Genomic DNA, 19,410 nt, shown 5'->3' with positions numbered 1-19,410 from the left:
GCGGCCGTGCGTGTACGAAACTATACATATATGATTCAAAAGCTCTAGCGTTTCAAGGCGGTGCAAACAGATGTTCCAGCAGACAGATCCACAGCCGTATAACGCTCATTCTTGAGCATTTGCGGTGGCACATACTCCACGCAGAAAAAAAAAAAGAAAAAATGCGATTGACTCGAGGAGCTGTCGCTCAGGATGCAACGTGCGGTAATAGCGTCAAGTCGTTTGCAGCGTCAAGCGCTTCTGCGAGTTACGAAACACCGACGACAAAGTCAACGGTCGCCTATATTCTTCACGGGCCAAAATTACAAGACACTCCACGTTCGAAGTATGGGACGCGCGAACGCTCCCTCAAAAGTAGATCCGTTGTCTCTGCGGAACATCTTCCCACGTGGCAGTGTATTTTGTTATTTGTTCGTCTATAGGAGAAACGAGTCAAACGGCGTATAGTTATAGTGTGTGTAGCAGCGCGTGCTCTCGCATGTGTAGCACAGGCAGAAAGCGGCGTGGAACACTTTGTCGCGCTTCCTGCTGAGTGCTCCGCCTGGACGTGCGGTGGGAACGAGAAGGCTTCCCGCGCTTTGCATATGCACGTCTCCTTTGTGCCACTGAACTCGACGTGAAAAGAAGAGCGCCTGTATCGTTGTTTAATTGGTGTCGAGAAAGGAATAGGCGCTGGTCTTTCTTACCCGTTTACCACGCGGAAGGTATTCAGTGGACTTACCGAACGGTGTTGCAACCTCTTTTGAACCGCTCAAGGAGGCTAGACAGGCATAACGCTATAGCCGGCCCGTCCTCTGTATTTTCACGGCTTTCAGTCCATTGTGTCAAGCAATGCGGCCCGACTTGGCATGCAAGAATACCTCTTTTCTACTTTCGGACGGAGTAACACAAATGCAACATGGGCAACATGGACATTGGAGCTGGCGGCTGTCAGTGAATACGACAAGGCCTGCATAGTAATGGTTATATGGTGAAGTGGGGTATTTACGTATATATTGATTCTATGGATGGGCGTTTTCTTCTGTGTGTGTGCGTGCGATTCTGAATTTTTTTTTCATTTTTAGCGCAGATTTTTCGGTCAGGCTCACGCGCACCATCTTTGATATCCTAAGTTTGTGAACAGATTTCACGAGTAACCTGTGAGTTGGTAATCTTCATCTGCAAACCGCGTTTAATTTTCACCATCAACAGCATGCACAATGCCTGACTAGGCCGCGATGTGGAACACACTTCGCGTGATCATCAAGTGATACCCGCCCCTGTCCGCTGTTTATTTCAAGTCGGTTCTATAGCCTAAAACAACGTAATAATGGAGATGGCATCGATACGGCAGGCGTGACTCGAGCCAGGCGGGAATAAATTCTACCAGAAGCAACCCGGTGTAAGAAAACTGGGTTGTGGCTTCACAAATCAGCTCGTACTCTACATTATTTGCACGTAAAAGTTAAGCATACATGGTTAGTCAAGCTGGCTAAGAATATTAGCGACGGCGGTCGTCCTATAAAAGAAGTTCTTGCATTCGTAGACGAGCTTGAATTCAGCTGACTTTTAGGTGTTCAGCGCACAAGGCGCGCATACATACGTATTCGTATCGCTCTTGCTGTCATTTTATTCAATCGAAGAACTGTCCTAACCATAGTGGTCCCTTTCTGCGTCGTTCTCAGCGATGGCACTTTTGCTCAGGAGATGCAGATTCTGATTTTTTTTTTACATGCAGCTTTAAGGTCTCGAGACCTACCTGCACATTCTTCACGAGAAGTAAGCTTTTGACGAGATGCTCCAAGGTGCGTTTCATTTGTTTGTGACAAGTGAATAAGTCTCTCTTTCCGAGTTCCCTAAAGTAAGATACATCATTGTTGGTTGTCGTCCTTCGTTTCTGTTTCTTTCACGTTGGTAAATCTGTCCAGCTTCCGAGAGCGCCGGGAAATTGTAGAGCTGCACGAGTGACGAAGCGATTACAAAGCTTTAGTTCTCAAGCAAGCATTGCAAGAACCTTCTAACTGGTCGAGAACACTTCACACGCGCGTATACATTTACCAAAAACTTGCATGAGCACCGCTGACTTAGTCCTGGTCACGACACACAAAAGGAGCATCCCACTGCAGGCGTAGGTGCTCCGCTTTTACGACTCTTCTTTTATGAGAATGGTTCAGGCGTTGAGACTATTCTTGGTTCAGTGTGTAGTCATTTATAACAGCTCCCCCCCTTTTATTCCCATGATTTTACATTTTTCTCTCTCTTTTCAAAGGGAGCTGCGGGCCCTTGCAAGTGTATTGTTTGAGTGCGCTTTCAACCATGACATGCCATACTTTCTATTCGCGCTGTCTCAATTTTTCCACGCTGGTCATGGTTTTCCGTCGACCTTTTAGGTTCCCCACTTCCCCGATTCTAAAAGCTAAATGCACATTTACTAAGCCTATGCTTTATTCTTCTGCTTTTCGATGCCAAATTCTTTGCGTATTCATTTGTTCCCTTGCCCTTCCCACCTGTTTAAGCAAAAACAGATTCCCCTCTTTCTGTTACGCTTCCTGTCTTTCGTTAAAGGTTTACCCTTCCCTATCTCTTTTCTTACATCGTTTGTTCATTCAAGAGAATACCTTCGCCTGGTTGAAGGGTCACCACCATTGCCTTCGAGAAATGCGGTCGCATTCGAAAAAACGCGCGCCGGGTGAAACCGAGGCTTGCGCCGCGCCTTTCGTTATATGCTCGTTCGCCTCTTCACAGCTCCCTCTCGCGTCTTTCTGCATTGTGGCTGGCTCGTTCAGCGCTCCCGAACGACGGAAGGAGCCGTAGGAGAAAGAGGGGACGGCGGGGCCAGACCCTGATGGAACCGAAAGGACCTTCGCGTGCACATACGCTGCGCCGATGCCGAGAAAGAAGAGGCTGACGACGACGACAAAACGTCGCGGAGAGTGGAGCCGGACGGGGAGAGCCGGCGCCTCCGCCACCGCAACGGTCGAGAGGCTGCATACTACAACACGGCGGAGTAAACAAGGAAGAAGACGTGGAAACAAACGGAGCAAAGAAGCAAAAAAAGTGCGAGCAAGAGTGAGCGAGAGAGAGAACTATAAAAAAAAAAGAAATTATGGTTCACCCACCACCAACTTTTTGAGAGGAGGCCCGCACGGAGGCGTTGGCGTCGGCGGCTGCCGCCGCCATGGGTGTTTAGGGAGCTGTGCTGCGTCTCGGATGTGAGGGGAAGAAGGGACGGAGGGTAGCGGTGAGATATGGAAGTGGGCACGGAGTGGTATCAACGGCCAGGCGCTTCGGCGGAGGAATACCTCGCGTGTGACGTCACACAGTCATCCCGCAGCAAGCGACGCCGGACCATGCTTTCTATCGATCGCCGTCGATGTGCTCTGTGTGTGTGCGTCCGTGCGCAACGTTGGCGGGGGCGCGTCGAACGAAGGGACGTCCCGGGTGCCGCCGCATTTATTTGGGACTGGCAGCCTCCCCGGTAACTCACGTGGGCTTTACTGTTGGGCGAAGTGCGCGCCTGTGTGTGTGTGCGCGTGTGTTGTCTGTGAGTGTTGAGCTTGCTCTCTGGTGGGCGGAGCCGCGCCCACGCGCCGGGGATTTCCCAGGCCCCGCCCTCTTTCGGCCGGGGGGCATTCCTCCGGCTCGCCGTGGAATCCTTATGTGCTCGAAGCCACGCCCACCCGCTGAACCACGGGGGGCGCTGGGTGTTCCCGTCTCGATGCGGCAAAAGGAACGAAACAAGAAGTTCATTGCGTAAGAGAGGAAGGGCCGCTGGGCTCAACTGCATTGAAAAAAAGTGGAGGGGAGGGCGGCGGTAGGAATTCCGGCACCGGCTGAACTCAGGGCGCGATTTAGGGACAAATCCAATGCGGCGAATTGGAGAGGGAAAAAGGAGGGATGTTCCCTCACATCACACGCTCCAGTACTTTGGAAATAATTCCACTGTTAACTATTAGGGGAAGGGGCGCTAAAGGAAAAACAAAAGGAAGCACGTAAGAAAACGGAAAGCCCTAGAACTGACATCGAGCCGTACAGAACGTGCTTGTACGGAATACAGTGTACTTCCGCGCGGGAAGCGACACTGCCGCCCCCTGGCGATGTGAAAGGGAAAGCTGGATGCAGGTAGGAGGGGAGACGTATCGCTCTCCATGCCCATGTTTTGGCGGTGGGCGTCAAAATAGCGATGACGAAAGCGAGCGAGACAGAAAGGGGGCTTCGCCGCGTTACGTTCGTGTTGTCGAGGGAGCCGCTCTAAACACGGAAGGAACGAGAAGGCAAGAAAGGCTCCGCCAGAGGGCGACCGCATGGTGAGAGACAGAGCCATCTTAAGGCGTCCCTGGGTATAATATTAGGACTAGCTAATACACGCGCGACGTTGGCACGTGCTTTGGGCCTATGGTGGGTCTCGGCCGCTTGTGCGCTCAACTGAGGGGGACGTAAATAACCGCTGCTAGCGTGAATAGTCGTCCGGGCAGCAGCCATAGTCGAGTCGCTGTTGCCAACAGGGTTCATAAAATGAAATGCGTTGTGAGCTGGTCGTTTGCTCTGTCGGAACATTTTACCCATTTCGTAGCCACAAAAAAGATTAAAGTGGGATGACAGTGCAGATTGAATCACACAAAATCGGAAAGAAATCTGATGGCCAACGTGCACCAGTTTTTAAAGGTTATTCTTGTTTAGCTTGGTACCTTTTGCTTTCTTTTTCTTGTATTAATGTGCAGCATGGAAGTGCAAAAGTGATAGGCTTCTGCTCTGTGCGCGCTTGTATCTATTTCAATGATGTATGCAGCATTCGCATCTGGCTAGTGAAGGCAGTGGTAGAACGAACATTTCATTTCATAAGTAAATGAAATGAGTTTGAAATTAAGCGTTCAGCGCAGGGTCGAATGGGGGTAAGCAACGAAGGTTCATTATACTATGACCGAGAAAAAGATACACTGTAAAGACAAATAATTGCAGCTTGACGCTTTGTACCAAGTGCCACGGTAACGGTGGAAAAATGCCAGAGGTTGAAGTACAGAACATGCGTAGAGCCCGTGAAAAAGTATGTTCGAATGACCTAGAGCGAGGTTATCTTAAGTGAATCGTATTCTCAGTATTATTTGCGTGCACTTGAATGCGCTTGTATGGTAGTGGTGCTCACTTTTGTATGCGCATTTGACACTTACGTTTTGCGTGTTCCAGATGTGTGTGCGCGCGTGTGTGTGAGTGTGTGTGTGCGAGTGTGTGTGTGTGTGTGCGCTTGCGTGTGTGTGTGTGTGTGTTTGTGTGTGTGTGCGTGCGTGCGTGTGTGTGTGCGTGCGTGCGTGCCTGCGTGTGTGTGTGTGCGTGCGTGCGTGCGTGCGTGCGTGCGTGCGTGTGTGTGTGTGTGTGTGTGTGTGTGTGTGTGTGTGTGTGTGTGTGTGTGTGTGTGTGTGTGTGTGTGTGTGTGTGTGTGCCTATAGGGCATCAATTTCATCGTTAAGCGACAGAACCTAACTTGGGCTAAGACATTTGAACTGATCTGAAGATAACGTGAATGAGAAAACACAACGGCTCTAAGTCATTCTACAATCTGTATTCGGTGGCCGGTGGGCAAACGATTACAGATTTGGGATAGTTGTAAGTAATATGATGTTTCATTACGCTACATGTGCAAGGTCGCCAGATACACTGGCAGAAAGCGCAACCTGGCGTTATAGTAACGCTATAGCCTAGTATGGTGTAAAATATATGCATGTTGTACAGTAACATAATGTAGCAAACCAGATCGTATGTCCTAAAGGTAATAAATGTGTAACAATGAAGTCACCGTGGTGAATAACAGCGCTCAACACGCACACGCACAGCCACGGAAAGGGAAGACTTAAGCAATGTAAGTCGTAAGTCCTAGTAATAATTTCTAATCAACTGGATTTATCAATATAACTTATCAGACATATGTTGATTGCGGTGAATGAAGTCACCAAATTTATCAGGACTTTCGCAATGGCTGGTTTCAAGGAAAAAAACATCTTGTACATGGTCGAGATCGTTGAACCCGCACACAAAGACAGAAAAAACAATTACATTTAAACAACGTATACGTCCGAGAAACGCTGGGTCAATTGCAACAAGCACGATTACCGTAACAAGTTAGGTTGTTAGGAGTGCCTGCGTGGCACCTCAAACTGGCCGGGAAGAAGGAAATGAGAAACCGCCTAGGAACAGTGAGGCTATACCGTCTATACCGCCTATACCGTGGGTCTATACCATCTAGGGGCAACTACATTAGGAAGGCCCACTGAGCTTCGAAGACACTTTCTCACCAGAACAGGAATTGGTCCCTCTGATGCACTATTTGGTCAGTACTCGCGTAGTGAGCATCTGACCGAGGCGGCAGTCAGTATTTCGACGTAGCCGATGGTGCTAGGGATCTTTGGATCTGCAAGCTGAGCCTAGTAAATTTCAACACCTAAACCCTCTCGTGAGAAGCCAACTTCGCACAACGCACTGGGGAATTATCAGGCATTGCCCGGGATATCATCGGGCTCAGGGTAGGAAAACTCAGTGAGGCACGCATACTGTATTACAAATGGCCACGTCTGCTGCTACAAGAACTTTCTAGATAAAAGGGAGTACGGGGTAGGATTTCTAATTCGAAAGGGCCTAGCAGGCAATATTGATGACTTGAGGTGACTGAAGGCAATTGATGCATTCTACAGCATTAACGGGAGGGTAGCGCTGAGCGTTTTAGTGTTAATCGGAGATATAGATTCAAGATAGTTCAAGTCTACGCTCCAACATCTAGAGATTATGATGATGATGATGATGATGATGATGATGATGATGATGATTAAGTAGAAAAGGTATTAAGCGCGTTGAATAAACCATAGAAAGACGAAAACTCGGCATACTGTGGTCATGAGTGAATTCAATGCGGAAGTGGAGAAAAAGCCAGCCGAGGAACGGGCTATTGGCGACAATGTCATCGAGTCTAAAAATCGAAGAGGAGATATGCTGGTAGAGTTCGTACAAAGAAATCGATTGCGATTACGAATACTTTCTTCCGAAAGCGCAATAACAGGAAGTGAACCCTGAAAAGCACAAATAGGGAAACAAGACATGACATAGACTTCATGCTCTGTGCCGACCCCAGCATTGCGCAGGATTAATAGGCGTTGAGTAGGGCAAAGGACAGTGATCGAAACTTAATTAGGTCAAAAGATTTCTCAGAATTTCAACAGCGAAATGGTAATATTAGTCATGAAGAACCAGACCAACAAAGAAGCAGTCAGAGCAAAAGTGGGTAAATTCAGGCTAGTGCTCGCGAACAAATGCAAGGCTTTGAAACAGAAAGATTAAATTATTATAGAAGTAATGAATGAAACCCTAACTAAAACAATTTAAGAGGCCGCAAGTGAAGTGGGAGGTATAGCAACAAGACAATAAACAGGCAAGTTCTCCCAGGTAACAAGCGAACTAATAAAGAAAGGGCAGAGCATGAAAGTGTCTAAGCCCAGATATAAGGTCGAATCCGCCGAGTTTTCAAAGCTCACAAACAAGAAGAACGTAAGGAATATTCGAAATTACAACACCGGAAAGATTGAGGAACCAGTGAAGAATGGTGACAGCATGATTTCTGTAAGAAGAAAACTTGGCATTGGAAGACACGAGATATATGCAGTGAAAGATAAGCAGGGCTATGCGATCAGCCATTTAGATTGTAGTAAAGGCTGCAGAGGAATTTTATACTGAACTGTACAATACCAAGGGCAGCACCATAACCACGATTGGACATTGGGACGAACAGGATACAGAAGTTTCATGTGTAACTAGGAGTGTGGTTAGAATAACTTTTCGAGATATATTCAAGAGAAAGGGGGCAGGAGAAGATAACTGATGGTCTAATCAATTTACAGAGTGAGTGCTAAGGGAAGGGAAGTGCATAGCCGAGGACTGCAGCAAACGAGTTGGTGTGACGTATTATTAGGAAGTTTGCAGGCATAAAATGGGGGTCAGTTGCCGCAAGACGGGGCACATGGATATTGCATAGGGGAGGCCTTCGTCCTGCACTGGATATATACTAAATAGGCTGATAATAACGATTCATCTTCAAACAGCTCTTTCAGCTCAATACACGACACGCACGACAATATGCAAACGAGTCCGTCTTTCAGTTCGTTTATCTGTGATACAACGATGACGATAATAATAACGGTGATTGTGAGGAGTACCTCTGCGTTGCAGTAAATCATGTCGACAGTTTATGTGGAACTTCAGAATGTCTGATTTCAAGGGAAACAAGAACGTGCGTATGCATGGCGTATCTGTGCTATAGGACCGACGTCAAGTGCAAACTCACTAAACCACGAAACATAACTTGCGTAAAGACTTTCGCACTGACATGAAGGTAACGTGAATGAGAAGACATGAAGTTTGACGGGGATCGTATAATCGGTCATCAGTTGCCATTCGGCAAAACATTATAGATTTATAATTGTTGTAAGTACTATGATGTTTTATTATGATGCATATGCAGCATCGCCAAATACACTTGGTGGAAAGCACGACTGCACTTTTTGTTATGACGGTCTGAAAGCATTAACTGTGCCACTATGAAGTCGGCCTAATTAATAACAGCGCTGAAAATTCACACACATAGCAACCGAACAGTAACTTTTGAACAATTTATTCCAAGCAGCCGTAATAATTTTAAACCAACACGATTTATCAGTGCAGTTGCCTTTATAACGAATTGATTGGCGCCTTTGAAATAATTCGTTATACAGGTCACTTTCTTGTACAGGTCTAGCATCGCACCGCTAACAATAGAACAGGGACATAAGTATTGCTTCGTTATTTAAGTCGTTTCGTTGTAAAGGCACTCCACTGTATAAGTGACCAGAAGTGTGTGGATTACGGTGAATGAAGCCAACAAATTTATCAAGATTTACCGAATGGCAAGTAAAAGAAAATTAAAAAATTAACCATCACGTATATAGGTCAAGATCGTTGAGCCCGTATACACACTGACAGAAAGAGAATAATAGATAAACAATAAGATATAAAAAACAACATATAAACAATGAAAGTTAGACTAGCAGTATTTCAGTTGTAACATACACGATTTACCGTAACAGGATGACTTAACAGTAGTGGCTATACGCTGCGTTTATTCATATAAACAATGAATGTACAATTTGAGAATGTTTGATTTCAAGTGAAACAGTGTGTGTGCGTCTGTGTTTTTTTGTTTGTGTGTGTGTGGGGGGGGGGTGCTTGCGCACGTTTGTGTGTGTTTCATGTAGATGGCTAAAGATCCGTAGGCAACTGTGCTGTCACATAATTGCAGGAAGTAAACGTGAGCACTACTAAATGCCGCGCAGGCACAAACGAGGATTCGCTGCCTTTCATTTAGTACATGCGCTGTGAAAAACGTAATGTGGAATCACGACTAACAGGAAGATAACGGCGAAACAGCACTAAAGATCAAGGTAAAGAGTAAGCAGAGAATAAGAACATAAAATAAAAAAGTTCATGTAGTGTTATAATGTCATCGATGCTGTGAAGACACTTGAGGCAGCTGGGCCGCGCAATTCTATGCAGCACCAACTTGCCTCGTGCTCGTTACGTACAAAATAATACAAAATAGTACAAAAGTAAGCGCAAGATACGGGTATACGATGACTGTGACCTCTTTAAACAGCAGCCTATCCGCGCAAAAATGAAGAAAAGACATCCCACTTAAAGGCCAAAACATGTAGAAATTGAACAAAAATAAAGATAAGCAATAATACAAAACATACAAAGGCAAGTAAAGTACTAGACTCGTCAGGCAACAGATTCGATAACAGATTTCGTATTACACCGTCCGCCAATTCCTTATTTCCCACCAGGCTTGATAGGGAAGCCTGCTGCCTCCAGAAATCGTCAGTTTTCTGTCTCCAGAAACCTTCCCACCTGTGCTTGTTAGGCCTGCTCTAAGGTGATCTATTGTTCGTTCTGAGGCATTCTGAGGATTCCAGACTAGAATTCCCGCACTAATGTGCATTATGTGTACACGCATGTATACGTTAATGGTGCATCGTGCCCCTGCATTTTCTGTTCTTCTGTCGAAGTGGTAAGGGGTAAGTTGAGCATTGTGCAGCGTGAGGCATTCGTTAAATGTTATTGCCTTGTTAAGCAATGAACTACATAAGGGATGTAACAGCGCTAAACACTTCTGTGACTACGCACTGCATATAGCTGAGTCCACCAGACAACTGAAACAGCATTGTAATTGACATCGGGTATAAACAAAATGTCACGGCAAAAGCACTGCAGTAATAGAAGTGCACGTCCCTGCGTCTCTTCAGCTGAAAGGCATGACCTTGAAGCCTTGCGTATAGTACAACAAAGTGGACACATCTGTTGGAGGTTTGCAGAAGCAAGATGCGTTGTGGCTATTGCTTCTGCGATACGAAGGTTTCATAATTTGAAGAGTGGTCGCGGACAAAAGGCTAATGTACAAGTAATGTTCAAGTTTTAACAGCAGGTTTCATAGAGCGAGAAGATTTTACGATTCTCAGAGCACTGCTGGGTGCCCATCCAGGGCCATTTCCACAGTCAGTTTTACGGCCATTCCGCGGCTGTACATATTATGACAGGCTGCTGAAGAAGAAATTGAAGATTAGTCTTAAGAAGACGATACTTTGGATCCCAGTAATCCCGCATAGTGGGTAGGCCCCACTACCGTATAGGCTCTACATCTACATTTTGCTTGTTTTCTCACAATTACTAATCGCCTTCAAACTTCGTCCCCATCTTGACCAATCCCCCTTAGTGGGTATGAGTCAGTGACAGGGCAAACAAACAAATCGCGAGCTAACTGCCATCTTGTCAGCTGCTACAGTCTGTAAATATTCTGTAAATATATTTATATGCAAAGCAAATACTACAACATTCTAGAACATTACAAGAACAGGCGGGAATGTCCGCCAGCACACTGCAAGCTTAACAGAGAAGAAGCCGTCGTACTACGCCGACTTCAGATGGGCAGTTAAGTCCACGGCACTCTACTGCATGCGAAGTACTCCTGAACACATAGAAGAGACCACCAGTTCTGCAATACGCCAAATACCCTTTACCACATGGTCTAGGAATGCGAAAATAACCCGCGGACAACGCCCACCCAAGCACGAACAAAACACCAGTGGCAGGCCCAGCTGACAAGCACAAGACCTGAGGACCAGCTACGGCCAGTGAATAAGTCTAGGCTATCGGCACAGGGCCACGCACGGCTACGTGGAATAGGGTGGCCGCCCACCTTCGGACATTAGCAGTTTGGTCTCCGTAATAAAGTTTATTCACACACACATTTCGGGCTTCTCTTTTCTTCCTAACATTTTGATTGAGCTTGGGGGCTCAAGACCAAGACGAATTTATGCAACAGGTGCTCCTTAGTTGCATCTGCAATGTTAGCTCAAGGCGAGAATACTTCAGGAACGTTGACACCCGCGGCCACCGTCATCCTGGCACAACCACGCTACCAGGAGCCTTTTCCGCCACCGAAAACCCCGATGTTGAAGGTTAGCTTCATCTGTATGAATGGGTGAGCGCAAGCAACCACTGGTTCCAGACCAGCTAACGTGAAATTTTACCTCGCGGTAACAACATGCGTCTGGTTTGATATCCATGAGGAGGTAACCAGCTGGTAACCAGTTGATAACCAGCTGGAACGTGCACATGTGTAAACAAAAGCTCAATTATTTGTTTAGCAAGGCTGTTGGATGTTAGCGTGCTGCCCAAAACAAGCTCGCTTTACTTGTCTATGACGTGTACTGATTCCTACCTTATGTGTCCACGACGTGCTAGCTTTGTGACGCAAGGTGGATTCGACGATGCCTGCAGCTGATAAGGTCGCACATATGAGTAAGGGCATCGCAGATGATGCCTTTGATTTCTTTGGTTTTAAGAGTTTGTCCACCGCGCAAGCCATAACTACCGAATGTCTGCGCTTTGAGAAAGCTAAAAGCCGACGCATTGCATACCCATTTCCCCGACTTCACAACAGGGCTGCTACGTTCCCTTGCAAAGACCTCAGCAGTCCGCCTCGCCCAGCCGTTCTGACCAACTCGCACACATCATACGCCACGAAATAGGAGCCGCGTCTCCAATCAGAACCTCAATCCTTGGCCCCGACGATAGCCACGTGACCATCTCACTGGTCCAGACCATCGTGTGCCAGGAACTGTCAAACATTGGCTTGACTAACTTCTGTTCGGTCAATCGGCCCAACTATACACTCCACTTTCCACTGTAACACGCAACCGAAGCCTGTATGCTCCTATACGCGGTATCGCAACCCGGTCGAATGGTGCCCTCCAGATGACGTGTCTATATGCTTAACTTGTGGCCTTATTGGCCATATTTCGTGCCTCTGCCGCTATACGTAGTGTTCGGCCACTTCGCCTGATCTTCGATCCCACCGTTCGCCCCACGGTACTTCTCGCTCCCCACCGCAAACGCAACCTGTAATCCCTGGCGACATTCCTTTGCCAAACGGATCCTGCTGCCGCTCTCCTTGGCCATATCGCCGATTCTCCCGCTCGCGTCCATCTTGTCCATCACAGTCCCCTTGCTCCTTATGGCTTACACTTCCATAAAACTAATGGGTGCAGCACCTGGAGGTGATGATGCTGTAATGACTCAACTCAAAAATCCTCTTCTGACCCGGCCCGCACATCGGAACCCCATAAAAGTGAACGTGGATGGTGTACCTGTTACGGCTGATACGATCTAGACCGGGTGAGGTGGGTTTTCACTTCAAGAATCAGGAAACGACAACAAAGCCGGGCATCGTGATGATGAAACAAAGTAGAAAAGATTGTATTCACTTCATTCGTACATGGCTGTGACTCTTATCGGAGTCTCGAGTGGTTCTGATTAACATGGTGGCCAGGACGGCCTCAAATAAACCCTTGTGGTCTGTTGTCATCGACGTTTTCTTGGGGAGCCTCTGGAAGTGTTAGTGCTTTCGTCAGGTTCTGCCGTCAACGAGCTCCTGCCCTTCGGATTTTCTTCCCTTCGTACTTCCCTTTGCATCTGTTCATGGAATAAAGGTGTGACGCTTTTTCTCGGGGAAGAGAGCAGTTATGTCGACATAGGGACGCCCGCTTGAACATTTCTCACACTTGGCAGGTCGATCATACGGGGGCCAAGACGACCTTAATTACCCCTTGCGGTCTTGTGGTCATCGATGTCTTTGGGAAACATGTGGAAGAATTAGTGCTTCCGTCAGGTTCTGCCGTCCACGAGCTTCTGCCCTTCGGACTTTCTTCTCTCCGTCCTTCCTTTTGTGTCAGCTCGGGGAAGAAAAGGGGTGACGCTGTTTCGGAGAAGAACGCAATCATGTCGACACGGGAACGCCCGCTTGAACGCTTCTCACACTTGACAGGTCGATGACCAGGCTTATCGTAACAGCCTTTTCTGGGATGAGGCAAATAATCTTGTCATGGGAATGTACGCCTGAATGTCTCCCACACTTGACATGTCGATCATAACACGGCCCTGATTGACACCGACATGCAAGTATCTGTGATGAATGCTAAGCTGTGTACTCGACTCAAGAAAGTCTTCACTCCTGCCTCATCGCCCGTTGTCCCAGTCGCCGATGGTGGAACACCGGTCGTTATTGACATGCGTCCGGCTCGTGCGAGGGTCACCGAATATCATACTTTTGTTTTATTCAAAGTCCTAGGACACTTCCCTCATGACCTAATCCTGGTACTTGACTTTATGTCAGCACATTCCGTCTTGATAGACCGTTCTGCTGGTGTTGTGCAACTCGCTCTACCTGTTGCGATTGACCCTCCCGATAGCACTGTAACTTGGTTATGTTCTACATAGAGTATTCAACTCCTTTACCTTGCCGTTACCTGTGTTTAGCCTATTCAACCTATACCAGACGGCGACTGTCCCGCATCCCGTAATCCGGATGTTCTGCTCTCTCATAACGTTGCGTTTCCTCACACCATCCTTACCATTCCGAACAACACGTCCACTCATCAGCTTGTGAATTTTGGACTCTGTTCACAAGTTCTCCCTCGCAGCATATCGCTCACGTAAATCACTCTGGCCCGAGACTACCACACCATCACATTTCACCACCACACCACCACAGTTCGGGTTTAACTTGTAACAGCTCCTCGTGCGCAACTCATGCTTCGCCTCTTGCCCCTTTAAACTTGAATACATTAACAAAAAATAGCTCTAGACCTTCCGCTCCAGCATACTTATGAAGTACATTGCCTCCTTCCCTCCTACTAGGATATATTCGACCTTGCAGACCATCATGAACGACAAACTTCTGTTATCAAGCATCTAATTAACACTGGCGACGCGAGCCCGATAGCTTGGCTGCCCTGCCTCATCTCGCCTACACTGTATAATAATTTACACCCTTAAAAGTGAAAAAGGGTGTAAATGCGTCTATAACTCACACCCTTAGTGTGTCCGTTATATAGATAACACCCTAAGGGTGTGAGTTATAGACACATTTACACCCCCTTTCACTTTAGAGGGTGTAAATTATTTTGCAGTGTACTGAGCGACCCGTGATACATCACGAAGTAGACAAGATGCTTTCTCGTAACATTATTCAACCTTCGTGCATGCAGCCCATGGACATCCCCTGTTGTATTCGTTAAAAGAAAGACAACAGTTGGCGAGGCTGCGTGGATTATCACCACCTCAACAAGGCAACAAAGAGGGGCGTCTACCCGCCACCACGCCCTGATGACGCCCTCGATTGCCTCCATCGAGCACAATATTTCTCGTCCATGGACCTTCACTCCAGTACCGGCAAACTGCCATCGATGACATGGACAGTGAGAAGGCGGTTTTTGTTATTCTCGACGGCCTTTATCAGTTGATAGCCTTCGGTTTGTGCAATGCCCCGGCCTCATTTGAACGAATGATGGACGCCCTTCCACACGGCGGCAAATGGTGTGTGAAGTGATTTTTAAAGAGAAATGGAAGAGATAAGTGCAGTGCCGTAACTGTCTCTCACAGGAGGACACCTCAACAGCACTGCACGGGGAAAGGGGTGAGGGGAGAAAATGATGGAGATAGTGACCGGAAGTAAAAAGGAGAGAGAGACCCGAATACCAAAAAAGAAAAGGCGACAATGTAGCTAAGCGTTTGCGGGCCATCTGCCCCTGTATACTGTTCTCCGACATTTTCGACGCACCTCGAACGTGTATCGACGACCCCGTCTGTTCTCCGCCCGGCGGGGCTACAGCTACATTAATCCAAATGCCACTTCTGTCGTCGTTAAATTTCTGTGCTCCGACATCTCGTCGATTCTTCTGGCGTCCGTCCTCGCTCAAGACAAAACGATGGTGGCGACTGACTTTCCCATGCCAACGTGCGCCAAGGATGTTCGTAGCTTCTTGGGCCTCTGCTCCTACTTCCAATAGTTTGTCCTAAATTTTGCGGACATTGCGCGTTCTTTTACTCAGTCCCTCAAGAAAGACGCTGCCTTCATTTGGGGCCCTGAGCAAGCTGCTGCGTTCCTCGAGCTTATCCGACCGCTTACCTTCACTCCTATTCTCGCTCACTTTGATGCGTCCGCTTCAACAGAAGTCCGTACCGATGCCAGTGGCCATGGGATTGGCGCTATCCCGGCCCAGAGGTAACAAAGGCAAGAACATCTTATTACCTACGCTGGCCGCTTTCTTTTCCCTGCTGAAAGCAAATATTCGATTACTGAACGCAGTTGTCTGGCTCCCGCTCAGGCGGTGGGAAAATTCCGCTGCTATTTGTACGGTCGGCCATTCACGGGACATCACTGATCATGTTCTGTGTTAACTTTCGTACCCCAAAGATCTTTCCGGGCGCCTCGGCCGCTGAGCTCAGCACCTTCGTGAAAACAACTACTAAATTGTATACAAGACCGGCCTGTTACATCAAGATGCGGACTGATTGTCATGCCATTTTGTTGACCCACCTGAGGTTTATGCGGCAGGCAGGCCTGTCACAGTTCTATCTGACTGCTTTTCGTGACATCGGAGCGGGACAACGCAAGGACTTCTCCTTACAAGAACTCATTCAACGGCCGACTTCGATCTCGCCCGACTCTTCCCTTCGCATATTTGAATTTCAAGACAGCATATTGCACCGCTCTAACATGCGTCCTGGTGGCCCTGAACGACTGTTCGTTGTTCCTGCTCATCTGTGTCAGACATTTCTCGCGCAGCTTTATGCGGTGCCGACTGCCGGTCACCTTGGTGTGTCACGGACTTATGACCGCGTTCGTCGGCGCCTCTTTTGGCCTGGTTTTAACCACGACGTCTGCCGTTATATATTTGCCCGTGACCTGTGTCAACGACAAAAAAAAAAAGCGACCACGCAACCTGCTGGCCGCCTTCAACCGCTTGACGTACCACCAGAACCATTCTTTCATGTAGGCGTTGATCTTCTCGGCCATCTTCCTACGTCTGTTTCAGGAAATATGTGGATTGCTGTAGCAACAGATTACGCCACCCGATATGCAATCACGTGGGCTCTTCCGACAAGCTGCGCAACCAATGTCGCCGACTTCTTTCTAGAGACCGTGATCGCTCACCATGGTGTCCCCCGGCAGCTCCCCATCGACATAAGTAGCTATTTTCTTTCTAAAGTTGTCAATGACATTCAACAATCGTGCCCGACCAAACACATACTTGCTGTTTCTTACCATCCGCAAACGAACAGCTTGACCGAGCGTCTCGGCCGAATCCTTACTGACGTGCTTTACGTGCGACCATCGCGACTGAGACGCTGCATTGCCTTTCGTTACATACCTTTGCCTGTCTTCTAGTCACGATACTGCGGGGTTCTCTTCGTTTTTCTTCTTGCTTGGCCGCGATCGCACACTACCGTTCGACACCGATATGCCTGCTAGTCTGAGTTCCACGTCGGAGTACGCCGGTGAAGCCATACTGAAGGTACAAGAGAAGCGCCATATTAAAATAAAATCAACAGCACCACAAAAGTCAACAATCAACAAAAATCAGCAGCACCTCTATAACTGACGCCCACCATCGCGAAGCCCACTATACACACCGGGCGCTCTGGTTCTCCTTTGGCCACCGTGGCGGGCGTTGGCCTCTCGGAGAACTTACTTACGTGCTACTGTTGCCCTTACCGTATCTTTCGCCAAGTAACTGACATCACGTACGAACTCGCCCCTCTTCACCCCATTGTGGCACTGCCTCCTAATCGCCACGGGGTCGGTGGTTCAACTGCCGGGAGCCATGTGACAGGCTGATGAAGAAGACACTGAAGATTAGGCCGAAGAAGACAACGCTCTTGGACTCCACGGGCTAACTACGCTCTTGTTAGCAGCTCCAGTCTTTGTAAATATTCTGTAAATATAATTCGCGCTTCTTTCTTCCCCCGTAATTACACGTTCATCGAGCTATTGCCAGGTGGCGCGGTATATTTCTCGTATATGAATATTTGGCTCACGTTTCGAGACCCGGGGAGATCACGTGACCGAGGAGCGAACGTGGCCGATGATATCCTTCAGCTACGAATGGCCGAGGACGGCCTTGGGCTTGTACTGCGAGCTTTCATGGGAAGTCATGTTGTGTTTAAGTGCGAACGGCACTCTTGCCACTGTCAGACCAGTTTATTTTCAGGCTATAGCTTGCTATCGATGGCTATCTAGTTACGTTACTAAATATGTGAACCGATCCTGAAGATATTGCAGTCTAAAAAATATGGACCCATCCCTTAAGGTAGTGCCGTCCGTGATGTGAGCCGCTCACGAGGTTATGTGCCCCTGGGTGCGGGCCGTTCTTCAGTGAACCTCATTTGACGCCAGCTTTAGCTACTGTATACGCGTCACCGTGCATGCGCGGACATCACGGCGTCACCACCGGAAAGTGCTTGTCCAGAGGGAAGCTCCAGAAAGGAGCCCGGATTCAATAGACACTTCATGCTTGACATGTTACGAATATTCCCCCTGTTACATAGCAATCATAAATGAGCTCCGTCCGATCCCCCCCCCCCCCCCCCCCCTGTTACTTGATTGTAAGTTAAGCTGGCACTTGAAAAAAAAAAAAGAATGTTTTGTGCCAGATATTTTCCGTCGCTGAAGCCAGTGTACTTAACAGCAGGATCACTTCAACTTGTGTGATCATCCGCAGTAAAATAGAGAAATAAAAAAGACTATATAACAAGCTTTTTAGCACAGTCATGCTGCATATCATCATGAATGTACATACGACATCCAGTGCTGCCTTTACAGAATTGTATGTTTCGTCAACGTTCCTGTGGAGAACGTTCTTTTGTGCTTTTACATGCACTTGAAAGCGGCTTAATGCAACAACACACAGCCATCCCGAGTCAAGACTTTGACTCTAATTCAATGTTGACGAAACACTGCTGACAAAATCTTTAACGCGTGCAGATACGGTGGGCCAGAATAAAGCGTTTCATCGACTTGCGGATCCAGGCTACTCCCCTCTTCCCCCCCCCCCCCCCCTGGCCGAGACATGCTGGCACTTTAGCACTGACGGTGCGGTATTGAGTGTCCAACGATGGATGGGGCCAGGGACCAAGAATGAATCCCTCCAAGAATGGTCCGGCGTTGATGTTTCAGAGAGAGAGAGAGAGCGAAGGATAAATAGAAGGAAGGGAGGTTAACCAAGACTGGGCCCCGTTGGCTACCCTGCACTGAGGTAAGGGGGAAAGAGGAGGAAAATATTAAAATAAGGAGAGAAAGTACTGTTTCTAGAGAAGAGGCTTCTGTCCGTCGTTTCTACGTGTACGAGGGGCAGAGGCAAAAAAAAAATACGTGGCTGGCATTCTGAACCTGAGCTGTTCTAGGGGCCGATAAGAAACGCGTAGAGCCGGGTATAATGTCACGTCAAGAAATATTCATCGCACCAAACTTGTCTTGCGGCCTATAGTTTCCGCGGCCTATAGGAAAGCTCACTTCGGTCTCGAACTTGTGGAGACGCCTTTTGTGCTCAACCAGACCGCCAGCAATATTTGTTCAATTGTTTACACAAACATTCGCGATCAGTGACGTAGAAGACGACGTCGGGTAAGTCATTCAAAAATGCAATGCCTATTGGCAGTGTGCGTGCATTAAACGCCACATTTTCCCAAGAATGCTTTTTGTACTGAAGTGGTTCTGATGTAACGCTGGTATGTACGTATAGGCATCTACTTCCCACTGGAATTTGCCATAGGCTTGTCCAGGATTGCAAGCGCAACGCTCGCGTCTCCAACTGCAAGCTGGGGCCCTGTAACGTAAGACTATCCCAATATGTTTTTACTCCAATCTCCTGACGTGAAATTTGCGTAACCACCGACGCAAGCATTGGCAGTGACGCGGAGGGTTGTCTGAAGAGACATATCAAACGCTCTCTTCATTTATAGGAGTTCACTTTTGTTGGCTTTAAAAAAGAATAACATTGCCTACACTGAGCCCCTTCC

The 19,410-nt window shown here is 47.7% G+C and overlaps 1 protein-coding gene across 3 annotated transcripts in view; it reads right to left on the bottom strand.

The window, feature by feature from the left end:
* Spred (Sprouty-related protein with EVH-1 domain) overlaps positions 1–17,210 on the bottom strand; it is a 213,667-nt gene extending 196,457 nt beyond the window's left edge. For all 3 annotated transcript variants that reach the window (XM_070522349.1, XM_070522348.1, XM_070522350.1), the window contains exons 1-2: positions 17,108–17,210; positions 16,764–16,901 (exon numbers count right to left, since the gene is read on the bottom strand). The gene's annotated coding sequence lies outside the window, so the exon portion shown is untranslated. The remainder of the gene's footprint in view (positions 1–16,763; positions 16,902–17,107) is intronic.
* Positions 17,211–19,410: the final 2,200 nt, after the last annotated feature.

The sequence above is a fragment of the Dermacentor albipictus genome, chromosome 7, assembly GCF_038994185.2.
Source record: "Dermacentor albipictus isolate Rhodes 1998 colony chromosome 7, USDA_Dalb.pri_finalv2, whole genome shotgun sequence".
Classification (NCBI taxonomy): Eukaryota; Metazoa; Arthropoda; class Arachnida; order Ixodida; family Ixodidae; genus Dermacentor; species Dermacentor albipictus.
This window is presented reverse-complemented; position numbering and strand designations above follow the sequence as displayed.